General features: G+C 38.8%; 1 long non-coding RNA gene across 1 annotated transcript in view; it reads left to right on the top strand.

The window, feature by feature from the left end:
- LOC124973331 (uncharacterized) overlaps positions 1–11,821 on the top strand; it is a 49,551-nt gene extending 37,730 nt beyond the window's left edge. Inside the window, exons 2-3 of the long non-coding RNA XR_007106668.1 lie at positions 476–1,123; positions 10,275–11,821. This is a non-coding gene — a long non-coding RNA (uncharacterized LOC124973331). The remainder of the gene's footprint in view (positions 1–475; positions 1,124–10,274) is intronic.
- Positions 11,822–14,041: the final 2,220 nt, after the last annotated feature.

Here is a 14,041-nt window from a genome sequence, read left to right as displayed (position 1 = left end):
CCTCAATACTGTTACTTTGTGAATAAAAATTCATAGGAATAGTTCAGAGAGCACCAGAAGCATGTATAAGTACAGTGCAGATAGAACCAAAAACAGAAAAGGCCACAGTTATGCTGTTATCTATTTTACAGAAATCCACTCCTAGCTTCCAGGTGATGATGGTGGCCCTAGCTTCATTTTCGAGGGCCATGAATCACTTATGGGTTTTCTTGTGTCATCTCAGGGCACGAGGGTTGCTTTTTTATGCACTCAAGTTCTATCAATTTGTCCTCTGCCTCAGACAGCCCTGGGTTCAAATGCAGCAGCCCTGATGTAGAGGAGGTGGGTGTAACTATGAAAGTGGTCCTCTTCACTTTTTGAATATAGATCTGAGGCTTATTTTTAAAAGTGGTATGTTTTCCTTTTCCTCTTCTCCACCTACCCCTTCCTAACCTGGGGGTGGGGAAGATTACATTGAGTTATCTGTGCTCCACAGGAAGGTGATATCTGCCAGAAGATCTGGAAAATGAATATCTTCCAAATTAACAAGTCAATGTTAACATGCCATCAGGGTACCCTGGAACTCGCTGTCAGAGTACACCTGGAATGAAGCCTTTGAAAAGTTTCTTTAAAATACTCTTGTTCCTCCTGATGGGGAGAATCACAGCCTTTGTGACAGAAGTCCCCTGTTTTTCTCCTTTGCTAGCAAAGACATTTTTTTTCCTTTTTCCCAAATCATTTTCTTGTTATTTAATTGTCATTGGGGACAAGGACAGAGCATGTGGTTACAACTTTGTTCCCCTACCTGGGGACCCAAGAGCAGTTCCCAACCCTGGATTTCTTGGCTAGACCTGGCACTGCAAGCAACTGCACTTCCATGCTGAATGAAGATGTTTGGCAAACTTTTTGAGAGTTGACTACTGGAAAATTAGTAGATGGGAAAGTGTGTCTTCGGTTGAACCAGAGGAGTTATTTCTGTAAGTAAAGGTAGTGACTGAGGGATTCCCAGCAGCTTCTGAAGACCGCTTTGCTTCAGGAAACTCCAATCTTCCTTTCCTGCATTTTAAGGATTGCTCCATCTTGGTCTACTTTGAGAAAAAGGAAACTGAATGATGTAGCAATGTCTGGACAACACGGCCATTGGGTAAGCTCCCTTGTTACATAATGGGGGTGGTGGGGTGGGGGGGTGAGAGAAAAATGGAGGAACTTTATATTACATAGAGGGAAATGAGAGGGAGGGGGTATAAAAATGGTGGAATGAGACAGACATCATTACCCTATGTACATGTATGATAACACAAATGGTGTAAATCTACATTGTGCAGAACCATAGGAACAAATATGTGTCCCATTTGTGTACAATGAATCAAAATGCTGTCTGTGAAAATGAAGTAATAATAATAGAAGAGACACTCATTATCTTGGACAGTTTTTTAAAATTGTACAATGAGTCTGCTTTGCCAGATATCCTACTCTGCCTCTTCTTTCTGTTAAAAAACCTCACACTGATGAATACCAATTTGTGCAAGACTTGAAAGCTATTAAAATGTGATGTCAATTGCTTTTAGAATTTTTCTTTGTAAGATAAACAGATGACTTAAGATCTTGACCAGGCTTTATTTTTATGAATAACCTAAATATACCTGACTAGAAGTATGTATATATCTTAAATTAAATATGTTTGTCTGAGCCTTACTTAAATATTCTATAAAAGTTTAAAAATGAAAATTCATATAGATTTAACCAGTAAGTGCTATCTTTTATACTTTACATCTGGCATAGGGCAACACTACCATTTGGAAAACTTACCTGTATCTGTCTGCTTTGACTAGGTCTAATTTGAAATATTAACACTGTTCCCTTGTTCCCTAAATGTATAAGAGATTTAAGGCTATCATTTATTTTTATTAGTACTGCTAAACTCTGCAAGTCTGTAAATATTTGTGGATTCTGAATTTTACTGTGAAAATTAATCATAGTTAGTGTAAGGACATTTGTTTCATAGTGACACTATTAGTTCTTTGTATATTAAATATACTCCTGTTCTTCTAAGATACAAATTATAAATATAAAGCTTGATAGAGCACTTTACCAAGCAGGTGTTCTCCAAACTAAAGTTGTCTAAAATGGTAATTTTAAATCATATAGAAATAAAAAATTTAAATTGGAAATTTATATCATTTAATAGTGTGTAATTGAACCTGTTATCAATAAGATGTATGTAAAATTTTATGTTGCTTTTTACCCTGGGGCAAAAATTTAAATGTATTTTAAAAAGATAATGAAAGCCTGATTTAATTAAAGGTGGATATTATAAAACATACAAACATTTTGCCACTTTCCAAAAAAAAGGGTCAAAAATCTCTCTTAGCTTTTCCTTGATTCATGTTTCAGATGTAATGTTGTATTTTTATTTGTGAAGAGTCCAACCTAACCTGAAATAAGGCTCTGTCTCCCACCTTACTCCATTTTAGAATGGCTCCCAAATAGGCTAGACTTATGCTCATTTAAAGTTGTGATCAAAAAATTGATTTTTTTGTAAAGATTACTATGGTACCAAAATAAACATGAGATATAACTAAGTAAGGTTTGGGATTATAAAAAAGTTGTGTTTCTTGGACCATAGCTATTGTCAAAACAATGTGTTGTTGCTATTTTTAATTTCATTTTGTATTTTTCTTGTAAACATTAATTGATATGTGTTAGTACTTTACAGAAGTGTAACTTCTAATATAACAACCCAAGATAATTTGAGGTAATGGGAAATAATCTATAGAGGACAGACTGGATGTAATACTTCCATACTAATACTGATCTCAATTAAAGAGAAGGGGTAAATGACTGTAGAATTAGAGATATTGAAGTTATTACCTGTTACTCCCTCCTTAAGACTTGTGAAACTGCCTTGCTGGATGTTTAAAAACAAAAAACTTGAAGACCAAAATCAAGGAAGCAAAAAGATCAAGAAAAAAGCAGCCAATATTTGGCCCTTACCCTCTAATTTTAGTGAGTGTCCAAAGAATGATAGGAGGAACTGCTCTAAGGACTCTGAAATTCTGATGAGTTACCTGATCTGCCAATAAGGAAGATCAAGTGGTCTCTAGAGAAGAGAAAGTCCAGCTCATGGTGCACCTTCTGCAAAGAAGAGGGTCTTTGGAGACAGAAATGTCCCTGATACTTCCAAGAGAAGCCACATTTGGTCATCAAGACACTGACCTGATCCATCCTGGCACATGGCACCACTGGTAGAGGGAAAGTAGTCAGGAGGCTTCACATGCATCCTCAAGTGTGATCTCTGAGGAATCTCAGCTCATTCATAAGAATAGATATGAACAAGGTCAATTTGTCCAACTTAGTCCTAAACAACTGGCAGGAGAGTATAGCCTGAGCAGTCCTACATGGACAACTCAAATGAAAAGCCATGTATTTTTTTTACTATAACTTAAGATGTACACTTGTGAGAGCTGAAAGCTGTAAAGAAAGGATTCTTACTGTAAGAATAAAAAGACAAGAGTTAGACATCAGCAGATTCAGAGAAGTCTTTATTCCTTCACGGACTTGGGCACTGTGGGGGTCCACTTTCTGGATGGGAAAATGGCCATCAGTTACAGATGGGATTTTGGTTTTATAGGTTACAATGATGTAATTGGAAACTGTGTATGTGCAGTTTTACCATCAGGGGATAGTTTTACATGTCAAAATTTTAGTTTAGGAGGGTAGTTATAAAAAGGCCAAAACTCATTGTTGTTTGTGGGGATAATAGTCTGGATCCTGGGCTTTGGAGATAGCTCAGTCGGTAGAGAGCTTGCCTTGCAAACACAAGGCTCTGGGTTCAATCCCCAGCACCACAAAAAAAAAAAAAAAAAAGAGTCTGGATCTTGAGGAATTAGTACTCAAATCTTGCCCACTGTCATTTTGGACTAATTTGCCATGGGAGAAGGTGAAGATTTAGGACCCAGGATTCCATATGCACCCCTTTCCTCCAGGATCCATTGTTATTAGAAAACAATGCCCTAGAAGAGGTTTAATGTTTGACCAATTTCCCCTTCCTCCTTCCAAGCCACACAGATCCTCCATTTCCTTGGGGAGCTGTCTGATAGGAATATTATTTTCCATAACCCTTCAATACTTCCCACATGGCCTTGCACAACTCTTTGTAGGAAGATGTAGCCATCTCTGAGAGTCAAATCTGTTTCTATGAGCCTTTCCATACCTGATTAACACAAACCCAAAGTACACTTACAGCAATGCCAAACCTACAAAGTTTCTCAGGGTGTTTGTCCAGACACTTTCCTTTCTGTTAGGCCCTCCCATCTTAATGCAGGGAATAGGAAGGGCTGCCAGGGGTAGGAGGATAGGAAGGCAACTGCACCTCAGAAAAGTAAGTGTGCAAACATGGTTCCTATTGCACACATACACTCTTGTCATGGCAGCAAAGTTGGGTCACAGAAGAGCCACAGGAGCAGACAAAAGCCCTCCATCATCAGGAGTGGAGCCTGACTTGAACCCAAGATTCACATGCTAGTTCTCTTCCCACCTCCTCAGTTACCTTTCCAGTGGACACTTTAAAGCATCAAAACACACAGGTCTTTTTGTCTTTAGAAACAAATTAGACTTCCTATGAGAAGAAAATGGCCTGTCACCACTTTATGAGCTCTCCTCCTCCCAATTGGTATTAGGGCATGTGACCAGAGCTCTGCCACCTCTCAGGACTGTGGGAAGATGATCAGCTTACCCTGCACAGGTAGGAAGACTGTAAAATTCTAAAGGACTTTCCTGCCACAGTGTCATGGCCATTGATCCCTCTAGTCAAAGTCACTGGATGCATATCACTTCCTGGACACTTCACTACAATCGACCTCAGCACACTGACACTTCAGGGACTATGATGGGACCCCAACAAGCAGGGAGACACTGCAGAGCACCCCTAGGTATCGGTAAATATGTGCATCCGCACCATCTAGTGGTCATGAGTGGCAATGTCGGGGATCTGTGCACCATGACCCAGGATATTCCACATAAAAAAGACATAGTCCTCCCAAACTAGTCCTCTTAATAGTGGTCACAGAGCAGCGACATGGCTTCCAGAACTTTCTAAACAACTAACTGGTTTTTGCGTCCACCTCTGGAGAAGTGAAAGTCAAACGTTTACAACATTTTGACTATTAGACTTATCTGTGTTGAAGGTCTTAAAGGGAACACTGGAACAATATTCCCCAGACTCCTGAGCACTAAGAAATAATGAGCCTAGCCCCTTGTATTTCAGGGTCTGTTCACCTTGGTTGTAACTGGCTAATACTGGATGCCTGTCTGCCAGGGGTCAGTGAATGTGGTTATTATAAAAAGTCTTTTTGTAAAGTGGTGAAAAAATCCTGTTCATGGAGGAAAAACCAAAACAAAGCATAGGTATTTAGCCCCAAGTGTGCACCTGGAGGGATCATGAAAATTAGGATACCTGAGCCACCCTGAGTCAGATACTGCAGTTCTGCTGTGTGGCCTGATAATCTGCATTGCTATCAATTTCTCTTGTGAAACAGATGCTGGTTGGGGGCCCACTATTGGGAACACAACCTGAACCCTAGTGTGACTTAGGCTGAACTGATAAAGGACAGGAGCAAATGACCTTTTAATGTTTATCAGGGAAAAGAAATGAGTTGTTAACAGTTAACCTCTGGATAGCATTTACAAGCTCCAGCTCAACTGATAGCTAATACCTCTAGTTTAGAATGTCACAAGTTCCAACACAAGTAATTACCCCTGGGTTTACCCTTTCCTGCCATTGGAAAAATCTGCATGAAATAAAGGAGGTAGGGATCTGTCAAAAAGTAAGATATTCCCACACCCAGGAGCACAAGCTCTGGGTTGCAGCTCCTCTCTTGAGGAGTCTACTATCTCTGTTATGTCTTTTAAATAAAATATGTTTTCTATGCATGCCTTGGCTCACTCAGGAGTCAATCTTCAACACCTGGGGACCCGATACTGATTTCCCATATCAATAATGGAAAGACAGATTTGAATGGTGAGAACCCCAGTCTAAATAACAGAATTATTTTATAAAGTGGGCCCACTATGATGACCCCCACATGATTTCTTTTCCAAGAAGCAATTTACGTGCATTCCTGCCTGGCCTACGTGGATGGATTATGACACATTGCTCAGATAAATTACCTATATTTTGCAGGAAAAATGCAGGCATGAAATAACATTGATAAGAGAGACTCAAGTTACTCTGAAGAGGAAGACTTTTGTGACCCTTTCCACAGACCAGATCCTGAAACTCGGAATGATAAAGATAATCTATAAGAAATTATGGTTAAGAATCTAATTAGAAACAGCATCTGCCAAGATGACCTAGACTTGTCACTGGCAGTGAGACATGACAGTCTGATGTCATCCAGCTGTCAGTAAAAAGTCAAAAGTGAGTTCTAGGCAGGACTATTTTGAAACTTCCCTGAGATCCTCCAATAAAATTAGAATGAAGAAGAGGAATACTTCTCTCCTCTCTGAGAGAATTCACTCTCTCTTGAGAGTATTCCCTTTCCCTTGTACTATCACTTCAATAAGCTCATGTCTGTTAATTTGAGTTACATGACTGAAATCTTTCTAATTTGATTGGAAGAATCAGGATTTGAAGGTGGGTCTTTGTACTGCATCAGTTTTCCAGAAGTCACCCTCCTGTAAACACTAAATATTTTAAAGATTTCTCAAATCTGCATTGATCTTGCTTCAGCTACACTGTTAAGCTTCCTGGCTTTTCCAGCTCTTCAGGAAAATACAAAGAGAGAAAGCATAAAATAGAGTTAAACACCAGGAGTCTTTCTCCTCCACACAGTGGATGCCTCAGTTGAGGTAGTACTTAATATGCATTGTAGATCTATTGAAATATGATTTGCTTGAAAATAGAACAAATAGTTGTTTACAAGCATGCCTACTGAGAAAATGCTACGTATAATTCAGAAAGAATTCAAACTCTTATAGAGACCATTTATTCATTGGACACAATAGGCACAGTGCCTTCATCCCACATAAATGTTTTGCTTTGAAATCTAAAGAAAAACAAATAAATTTAATATGTCTTGGATTATATACATCTTCATACAAGCCACTAGAAAAATGTAAATTTTAACCTTTGCATAGTGAAGCAAATGTGAAAGCAGAAGCAATTCTCTAGGACTCTTGAATGATGTGCTCCAAAATGTGGCCAGAATTAGGTCATTCTCAAGGTTTGTATGGATTTAATTTCTTTAACTACATTTTTATTAGTGTATTATAGTTGTACATAATGCTCAGAATTGTTACATATTTGTACATGCACACAAACAATATTATTTAAGCAATATGATTCCCCAGCATTTTCCCCCTTCTTCACCACTTGGTCCCACCCCTTGGTCCCTTTCCTTTACTGATCTCCCTTTGATTTTTAGGAGATTCACCCCCAGCTTTGCTTTTCTTTTTTCCCTCTCTAGATTCCCTAGGGAGACATATAACCCTTAACATTTTCACTTTGACTTATTGCATTTAACATGGTTGTCTCTAGTTCCATGCATTTTTCTGCAAAGACACAGTTTCATTTTCCTTTATGGAAAAATCAATTGTGTATCTCTACCACGTTTTCTTTATCCATTCATCAATTGATGGACATCTAGTCCAGTTCCATAATTTAGCAATTGTGAATTGTGTTTCTATAAATATGGATAAGCAAGTATCCCTGTAGTATGATGACTTTAATTCTTCAAGATAAATACCAAAGAGTGGTATAGCTGGGTCATATGGTCATTTCATGCCTAGTCTTTTGAGAAGCCTCCATACTGATTTCCATAATAGTTATACTAATTTTCAGTCCTATCAGTAGTGTAAAAGTGTTCCTTTTTCTCCATATCCTCTCCAGCATCTATTATTGGTGTTCTTGATGAATTCCATTCTGAATTATGTGAGATGAAATATCAGTGTAGTTTTGATTTACATTTTCCTAATTTGTAATGATTTTGAACATATTTCCATATATACTTTTTGCTATTTGTATTTCTTCTTTTGAGAAGTGTCTGTTTAGTTCACTTGCCTATTGATTAATTAAGTATTTCAATGTTTTGGATAGTTAATCTTCTGTTTTTCCCTGTTACCATTCTCTTTTCCCTTTATTACTACAAATGAAAGAGGAATGAGAAAAACAGTAAGTCAGTAATCACTCTTGTTTTCAAGTAAAAGAAAATCAATTAAAACTAACATAGACAAAGGTGGGGGCAGTGTTTTCTTTTACAAGTGATAAGCCTGGGGGTAGTTCTGATTGCACACACAGTTGGTTTCAGTGATGTCTTCTTTTAAATTTTTTTTATTTTTATCTCTTAGTTTCCATCCCATTTTCTGGTCTCCCCTGTAACTACAAGATGGCAGTAAGCTTTTCATGCTCATCTCCTACCAGTCATTTATGGGTTTCTGAATGAGTCTGTCTGGACTAATTCAAGCCAAATTGGCAGGCTGTGTTTCCTTGTTCAAGGGGTTCCCATGCTCTGATATCTTACACTTGGTATCTTCCCATCTCACCAAACATAGGGTAAAATGCAGGGGAAGAATCCCAGGAAAAATCAGGAGTTACTTCTGGAAGAAGAGAAAACAGACACTGGAGACAGATAAAAATACTCTGGGCAGATTCACCTGCTTTGACCAGTGTGACCAAACTTTCAGTTCCAGTGAGAGGCAAAAGAGGATTAGGGAATCAAGATTCACACAGATTTTGAAGATTACACTGGCATAAAGTGGAGCTCTACTCTCTGATGGAGATGTAGGTCTAAAGAGTTATACCAGAAATCCTTATTTATATATGTCTCATTATTAGGTTAATGACTATGAAACCATTATTCTCTTTATTCAGGAAAGTCACATAAACTAGGACATCTAAGTAACTTTTCCACAGTTGCAATCCACAGTTGCAAAGTTTAATATGAGGAGCTTTGTGTAGCTCTCAAGAAAGTCCATTTTTTAAAAGTTATTCTAAAGTGGGCAGACACAGGAGAAGTGGAGCTGATGAAATATTGTGGTTGTGTAGCATAAAAATTTCTTCCTCACCAGAAGCTATAAGCCTGAGATCAAGATCAGAGTTGATAGGACTCTTACACAGAGTCTCCTCATGCAGGGCATTGCCACAGCAGCAGTCCATCATCCTGTGCCCTTGTACAGGATCATTATCAGGCACCAGGCATGCCACAACCAGAGGTCACCAGAGACCCCCAAATTCAGTCACTGCTATCCCATTCTCTGCCATAACTTTCCACACTCCTCTCTGATTTGCAGGGAAATAGCTGACTACACCATAGAACTGGGAAGTCTCTATGTCAGCTCATGGCACTGTCAAAGAACCCAGGTATCAGGACATCCCCACTTCAGAGATGAGGAGATCAGGGCTTGGAAGGTGTTAAACTTCCTTCTTAAGGCCACTGGTCTTGAAAGTAGTAGAACCAGAACATAAAGACAAATCCAGTGTCCAAAGATGTATTTTAAATCATTCTTGGTCTATCAGCTCACTAATACTCTCTCTGATACAAAAAAACTATCATAGATCTTAAGAATAAAGAGAGGAATCAGAAAGGATGAAGACTTCCTGAGAGCACCTCAGGAAGGTCAATTTGAAGCTGAGTATGAAAGACTTCCTGTCTGCTCACATCTTCTAGTTCTTTCCACACATATTTATTTCCAGATGCTTTTGTAATTTCTGCACTTGAGTTATTTTTTGTTTACTTATTTTTCTTAAGTTACTTTGCCTGTTATACTTACAAAAATGTATTTAAAACCTCAGTGGTTTATGGTAATTTTCAATAAAAATGAGTATCATTTGCCCCAAATAAAAATTGACTTCAAAATTCCATAGAACCACTAAATTAATTACCAGTCATATGTGCAACATTCAAAATAATTTATCTGAGGCAGGGTCTTCAGACTCAGCTTGGAGAATTGGAGCTGCTTGGTCACACAAAAACACAAATGACCCCTGTGCTCTTCTGCCACATACAGATATCCAGGCTCTCCTTTAATCTCCATTTTACTCTGAGTGCAAGGTGAGAAAAGTCCCAACTTCCCTCAGCCTGGAGGCCAGGAAGATATCCTACCCCAAATATAGTCAAGTTCATGCACTTCAAGACCAGGTTCCTGGTTCTGGTCATTGCATCCTTAGTTTCCAACCACATATCCTTTTAGTTGTGATCTAATTCAGGGGTCATGGTTCTTTCCAGTATCTTATTTCCTGACAATTGAGTCATGTCATAATTTCCAATTTAATTATTCTGTGTTTATTGCTTGTTAAGTGCTCTAGGAAGAAGAAACCATCTGTTTTTCAAATATCTGCCAGAGACCAATCTCCATGGAAGAACAGAGGAGCCAGCAAAGGAAAAAAGGGCCTTTGAAAGCATACAGAAAAATGCCCTCAGTGTACAAAGAAGCAAGCCAGCCATGAAAACTTTTGTCTCCCCATCTTGCACAATCTGCTGGAGCACAGCTATATTGAATCAAAGACCCCTGACTCCTGGCACATGTGTATCATTTATTCAACTGAAAATATTTCCACCACAAATTACATTGGGTTCCTTGCTCCAAGGAAAGATTATTAACCCTTCAATCTAGAATAATCTAGTTAATGTAAAATGACAATGCATTCAGAATGATATTCTCTCAACTGGGAGATTTACCACATGATATACTAGACTCAAATATTCTATAGAAATAGAAATCACAGGCTTGGGTCACCTAAAATATCTAAAATGTCCCACCCCACCCTTCTGAGGATTCCAAGACTTTTCATTCTGTGAATGGGAAAGGCTTTATGTGACTGCTTAATCCAGATGCGGCACATGGACTAAATTTTATCTTCCTTAGAAAGCACTATAGAATCATTGTGTCTTTCAGGAGTCAGGCAGTTGCCTGTGCCCTTTTCTCTCAGTCAGCCACTCTATTCCCTGTTGTGCAGCCCTATTTTACAACTGAGCTTCAGTCTGGCTACCTCTGGGTACTTTACCAGTGTTTGTGGGGGATAAACAACATGGGAGGCTGCTTCCCACCATCCAAGATTCAGCACAACTGCACCAGGAAGAGAGCTGAGTAGGGGCAAGTGAGACAAACAGTCAAAAAGGTCAAAGCTCTGGGCCATTCAAGGGCCAAGCTTGCGCCAAGGAAACAGGATTTCAAGAAAGACTGGTCTTGTTGGAAAGGGATGGGAGACAACAGAATTCCTTCCCCAACCAAATATTCTCTACATGCTCTGGTTTTACTATATTGGGTAAGATCTTTAAATTTTAAAAATTGTTTTTATACTAGCTAAAAACTATAGAAACCTAAATATTCAAGAGGAGCAATATGGCTGAATCAATTGGTACATTGTTCCACAACTCTTATGCAGACTTAAGAATGGTAGTTAAAAATATGGCGGTTTAAGTAACTCAGAAAATACTCAAATGTAAAAAAGTAGAATATTGCATGAATGATGAGATTACTGCTGTGCCATCTGATGATGAACTGGTTGAGCAAAAGTTTTCAAACATATTCAACTATAGTGCCACTAGTAAACGTGTGGGGTGGTGTGCAGAAATATAGAGATATGTGACCTGATTAGACTCACTGTCCCCACTTAGAGCCTCATAGCTGCCTGAGACACCCAACTCTCTCCTGCAAACCCTACATAGCTGCCACTAGGAACTAATGTTAGGAAGTTTATCTAGGTGTGCCTAACCTGTCCTGCCCCATGCAAGATGCCATGCCAAGAATAATGGCACTGGATACTGCAGAATCCAAGTCATCTTGAGGGTTTTTACCCTAAATATTCAGAAATGAAATAAACATATCCATGCAACTGAATTGTCAATGCTGTCTAGACATTGAGCCCTGACCCCGACCTCAGGGATTTTACCACACAGGGTGAGTATGCACAAGTGAGTCTTTTGCTTCTGGCTCATTCTCTAGCATTGTAAGGCAATTCAAGGGATCCAGATTATGCTGCCAGCCACTGCTGCAAATATCTGAGTTTTTTTTCTCTGTTCCTGATGCCTGTACCCCCTCAGCAGGACCCCACAAGCAAGTTTTTTCATCAGCACTGTTGAAGGTTATATGTTGATATGCTGGTTATTAACACTAAGATGAAACTAGAGCCCTAGTCACCTCATTGTCATTACTTCTTGTTCAGGCTGATACGTGCACTGGAAAGAAAATTCTAGGAGACTGTGGGCCATGTCAGACATGTCTAAGAGTCTGTGCCAGCCTTCAACTCAGCATTTAGCCCAATGTGCCCAGAAGAAATGAATGCAAAATTAAACCTCAATTAGTCAACAGTATACTGACCTCAAGATGTGACTCCCAGAAAGACATGGCACACCATGGCTGGGAGGACTTTGGGCATATTTATTGCCAGTCAAAGTTTGGATTAGCAAGGGAAATGGTCTTTAGGAAAATGGTCTTAGTTAGGAAAGTGAACCATTCCTCATATCAAGACCTGAGGACCGGGCCTGGCTCCCATTAGCTTACACTTCACGGAGAAATGTGGGGCTCCTGGTCCCAACATATTGCATTTTCGTGTACCTCTTGGCTGTATTCCCTCTTCTTACCCCTCATCCATTTTTTTCATTATCATGGCAAGACAGCTGTGTATTGGGCATCCATGAAATCCTGGGTATGTGCCTTAAACTTCCTAGTCAATTTTTCAAGATAAACGTTTTTTTCAATTTCAAAAATGGAGCAATGTGGCCTCTGACAGTCACATAATATCCTGACATGACCTGGTTAACTCACAAAATGCTCACATTATAATCTCTTACACTCACATAATACCCTCACTGTGGTCTCTTACGCTGATATGCTACATTACTCTGACCTCTGACATTTACATAATATCCTTACTTGGACTCTGAAACTCACATAACACCCTCACCTTAGTCTATCACACATATCATTTTCACTGACTTCTGACACTCAACTTATAACCTCACTGGGACCTTTTACTTTCCATATTATGCTCAATGTGACATCTGACATTCACATAATATCCTACTGTGGCTTTTAACATCACATAATACCCTCACTTGGCCTCTGACTCTCACAAAATATCCTCACTCTTATGTTGGAATTCATAAAATATCATCACTGTGACCCAGACAGTCATATAATATCACTATGGCCCCTGCCATTGACAAAATATACTCACTATGGCATCTGATGTTCTCAAATATACTTACAATGCTCACATGTATTCATATATTTATTCAGATTAGCCCCTGAGATTAAAAACTTCTCTTAACTGTGGCCTCTGGCATTTAAAAATATCTTCTCATTTACAAAATGTCTTTTACATATTACACTCACTGTCACTTGAGTTCATCACATAATACACTCAGTGTGACATCAAACATTCATATAATACCAAGCTGTGGCCTCTGATACAGAATGTCCTCAATCAGTCCCTGACACTTGCCTAATTCCTTCATTGTTACCACTGACACATTATATCCCTGTTGTGACCACAGACACTCACGTAATACCAAAATTGTGGCTTCCTACACACATTATACTCAGGTCTTTGAATCTTACATAATATCTTAAATGTGGTCTATGACACTGATATAATATCCTCACTTGGAATCTGATATTGACATATCATTCAGAATTTTATACTCACATAATACAATCACTGTGGCCTCTGATTCTCATATAATTTGCTCACTGTTATCTCTGACAGTCACATATTACCATACTGGAACTTCTGATATAAAACCATCAAAGTGACCTGTAAAATACAAAATATCCTAACTTGGCCTCTGACACTGACATAGTATTCTCACTGTGACCTCTAATCCTCACATATTGTACTCTATGACCTCTCACATGTAATTACCTCAGTATGACCACACTCACATAATACCCTTGATGTGACCACAGGCATCAAATAATATCCTAAGTATAACTATTGTCACTGATAAAATACCCTAATGTGACCTCTGATCCTCAAAAAATGCACACACTGTGATTTCTCACTTTCATGTAATGCCCTCAGTGTGACCTCAGACACTAATATAACACCTGCTTGTGCTCT

The sequence above is a fragment of the Sciurus carolinensis genome (assembly GCF_902686445.1).
Source record: "Sciurus carolinensis chromosome 14 unlocalized genomic scaffold, mSciCar1.2 scaffold_125_arrow_ctg1, whole genome shotgun sequence".
Classification (NCBI taxonomy): domain Eukaryota; kingdom Metazoa; phylum Chordata; class Mammalia; order Rodentia; family Sciuridae; genus Sciurus; species Sciurus carolinensis.
The sequence above is the reverse complement of the archived record's forward strand: the minus strand, read 5'-3'. Positions and strand labels throughout refer to the sequence as shown.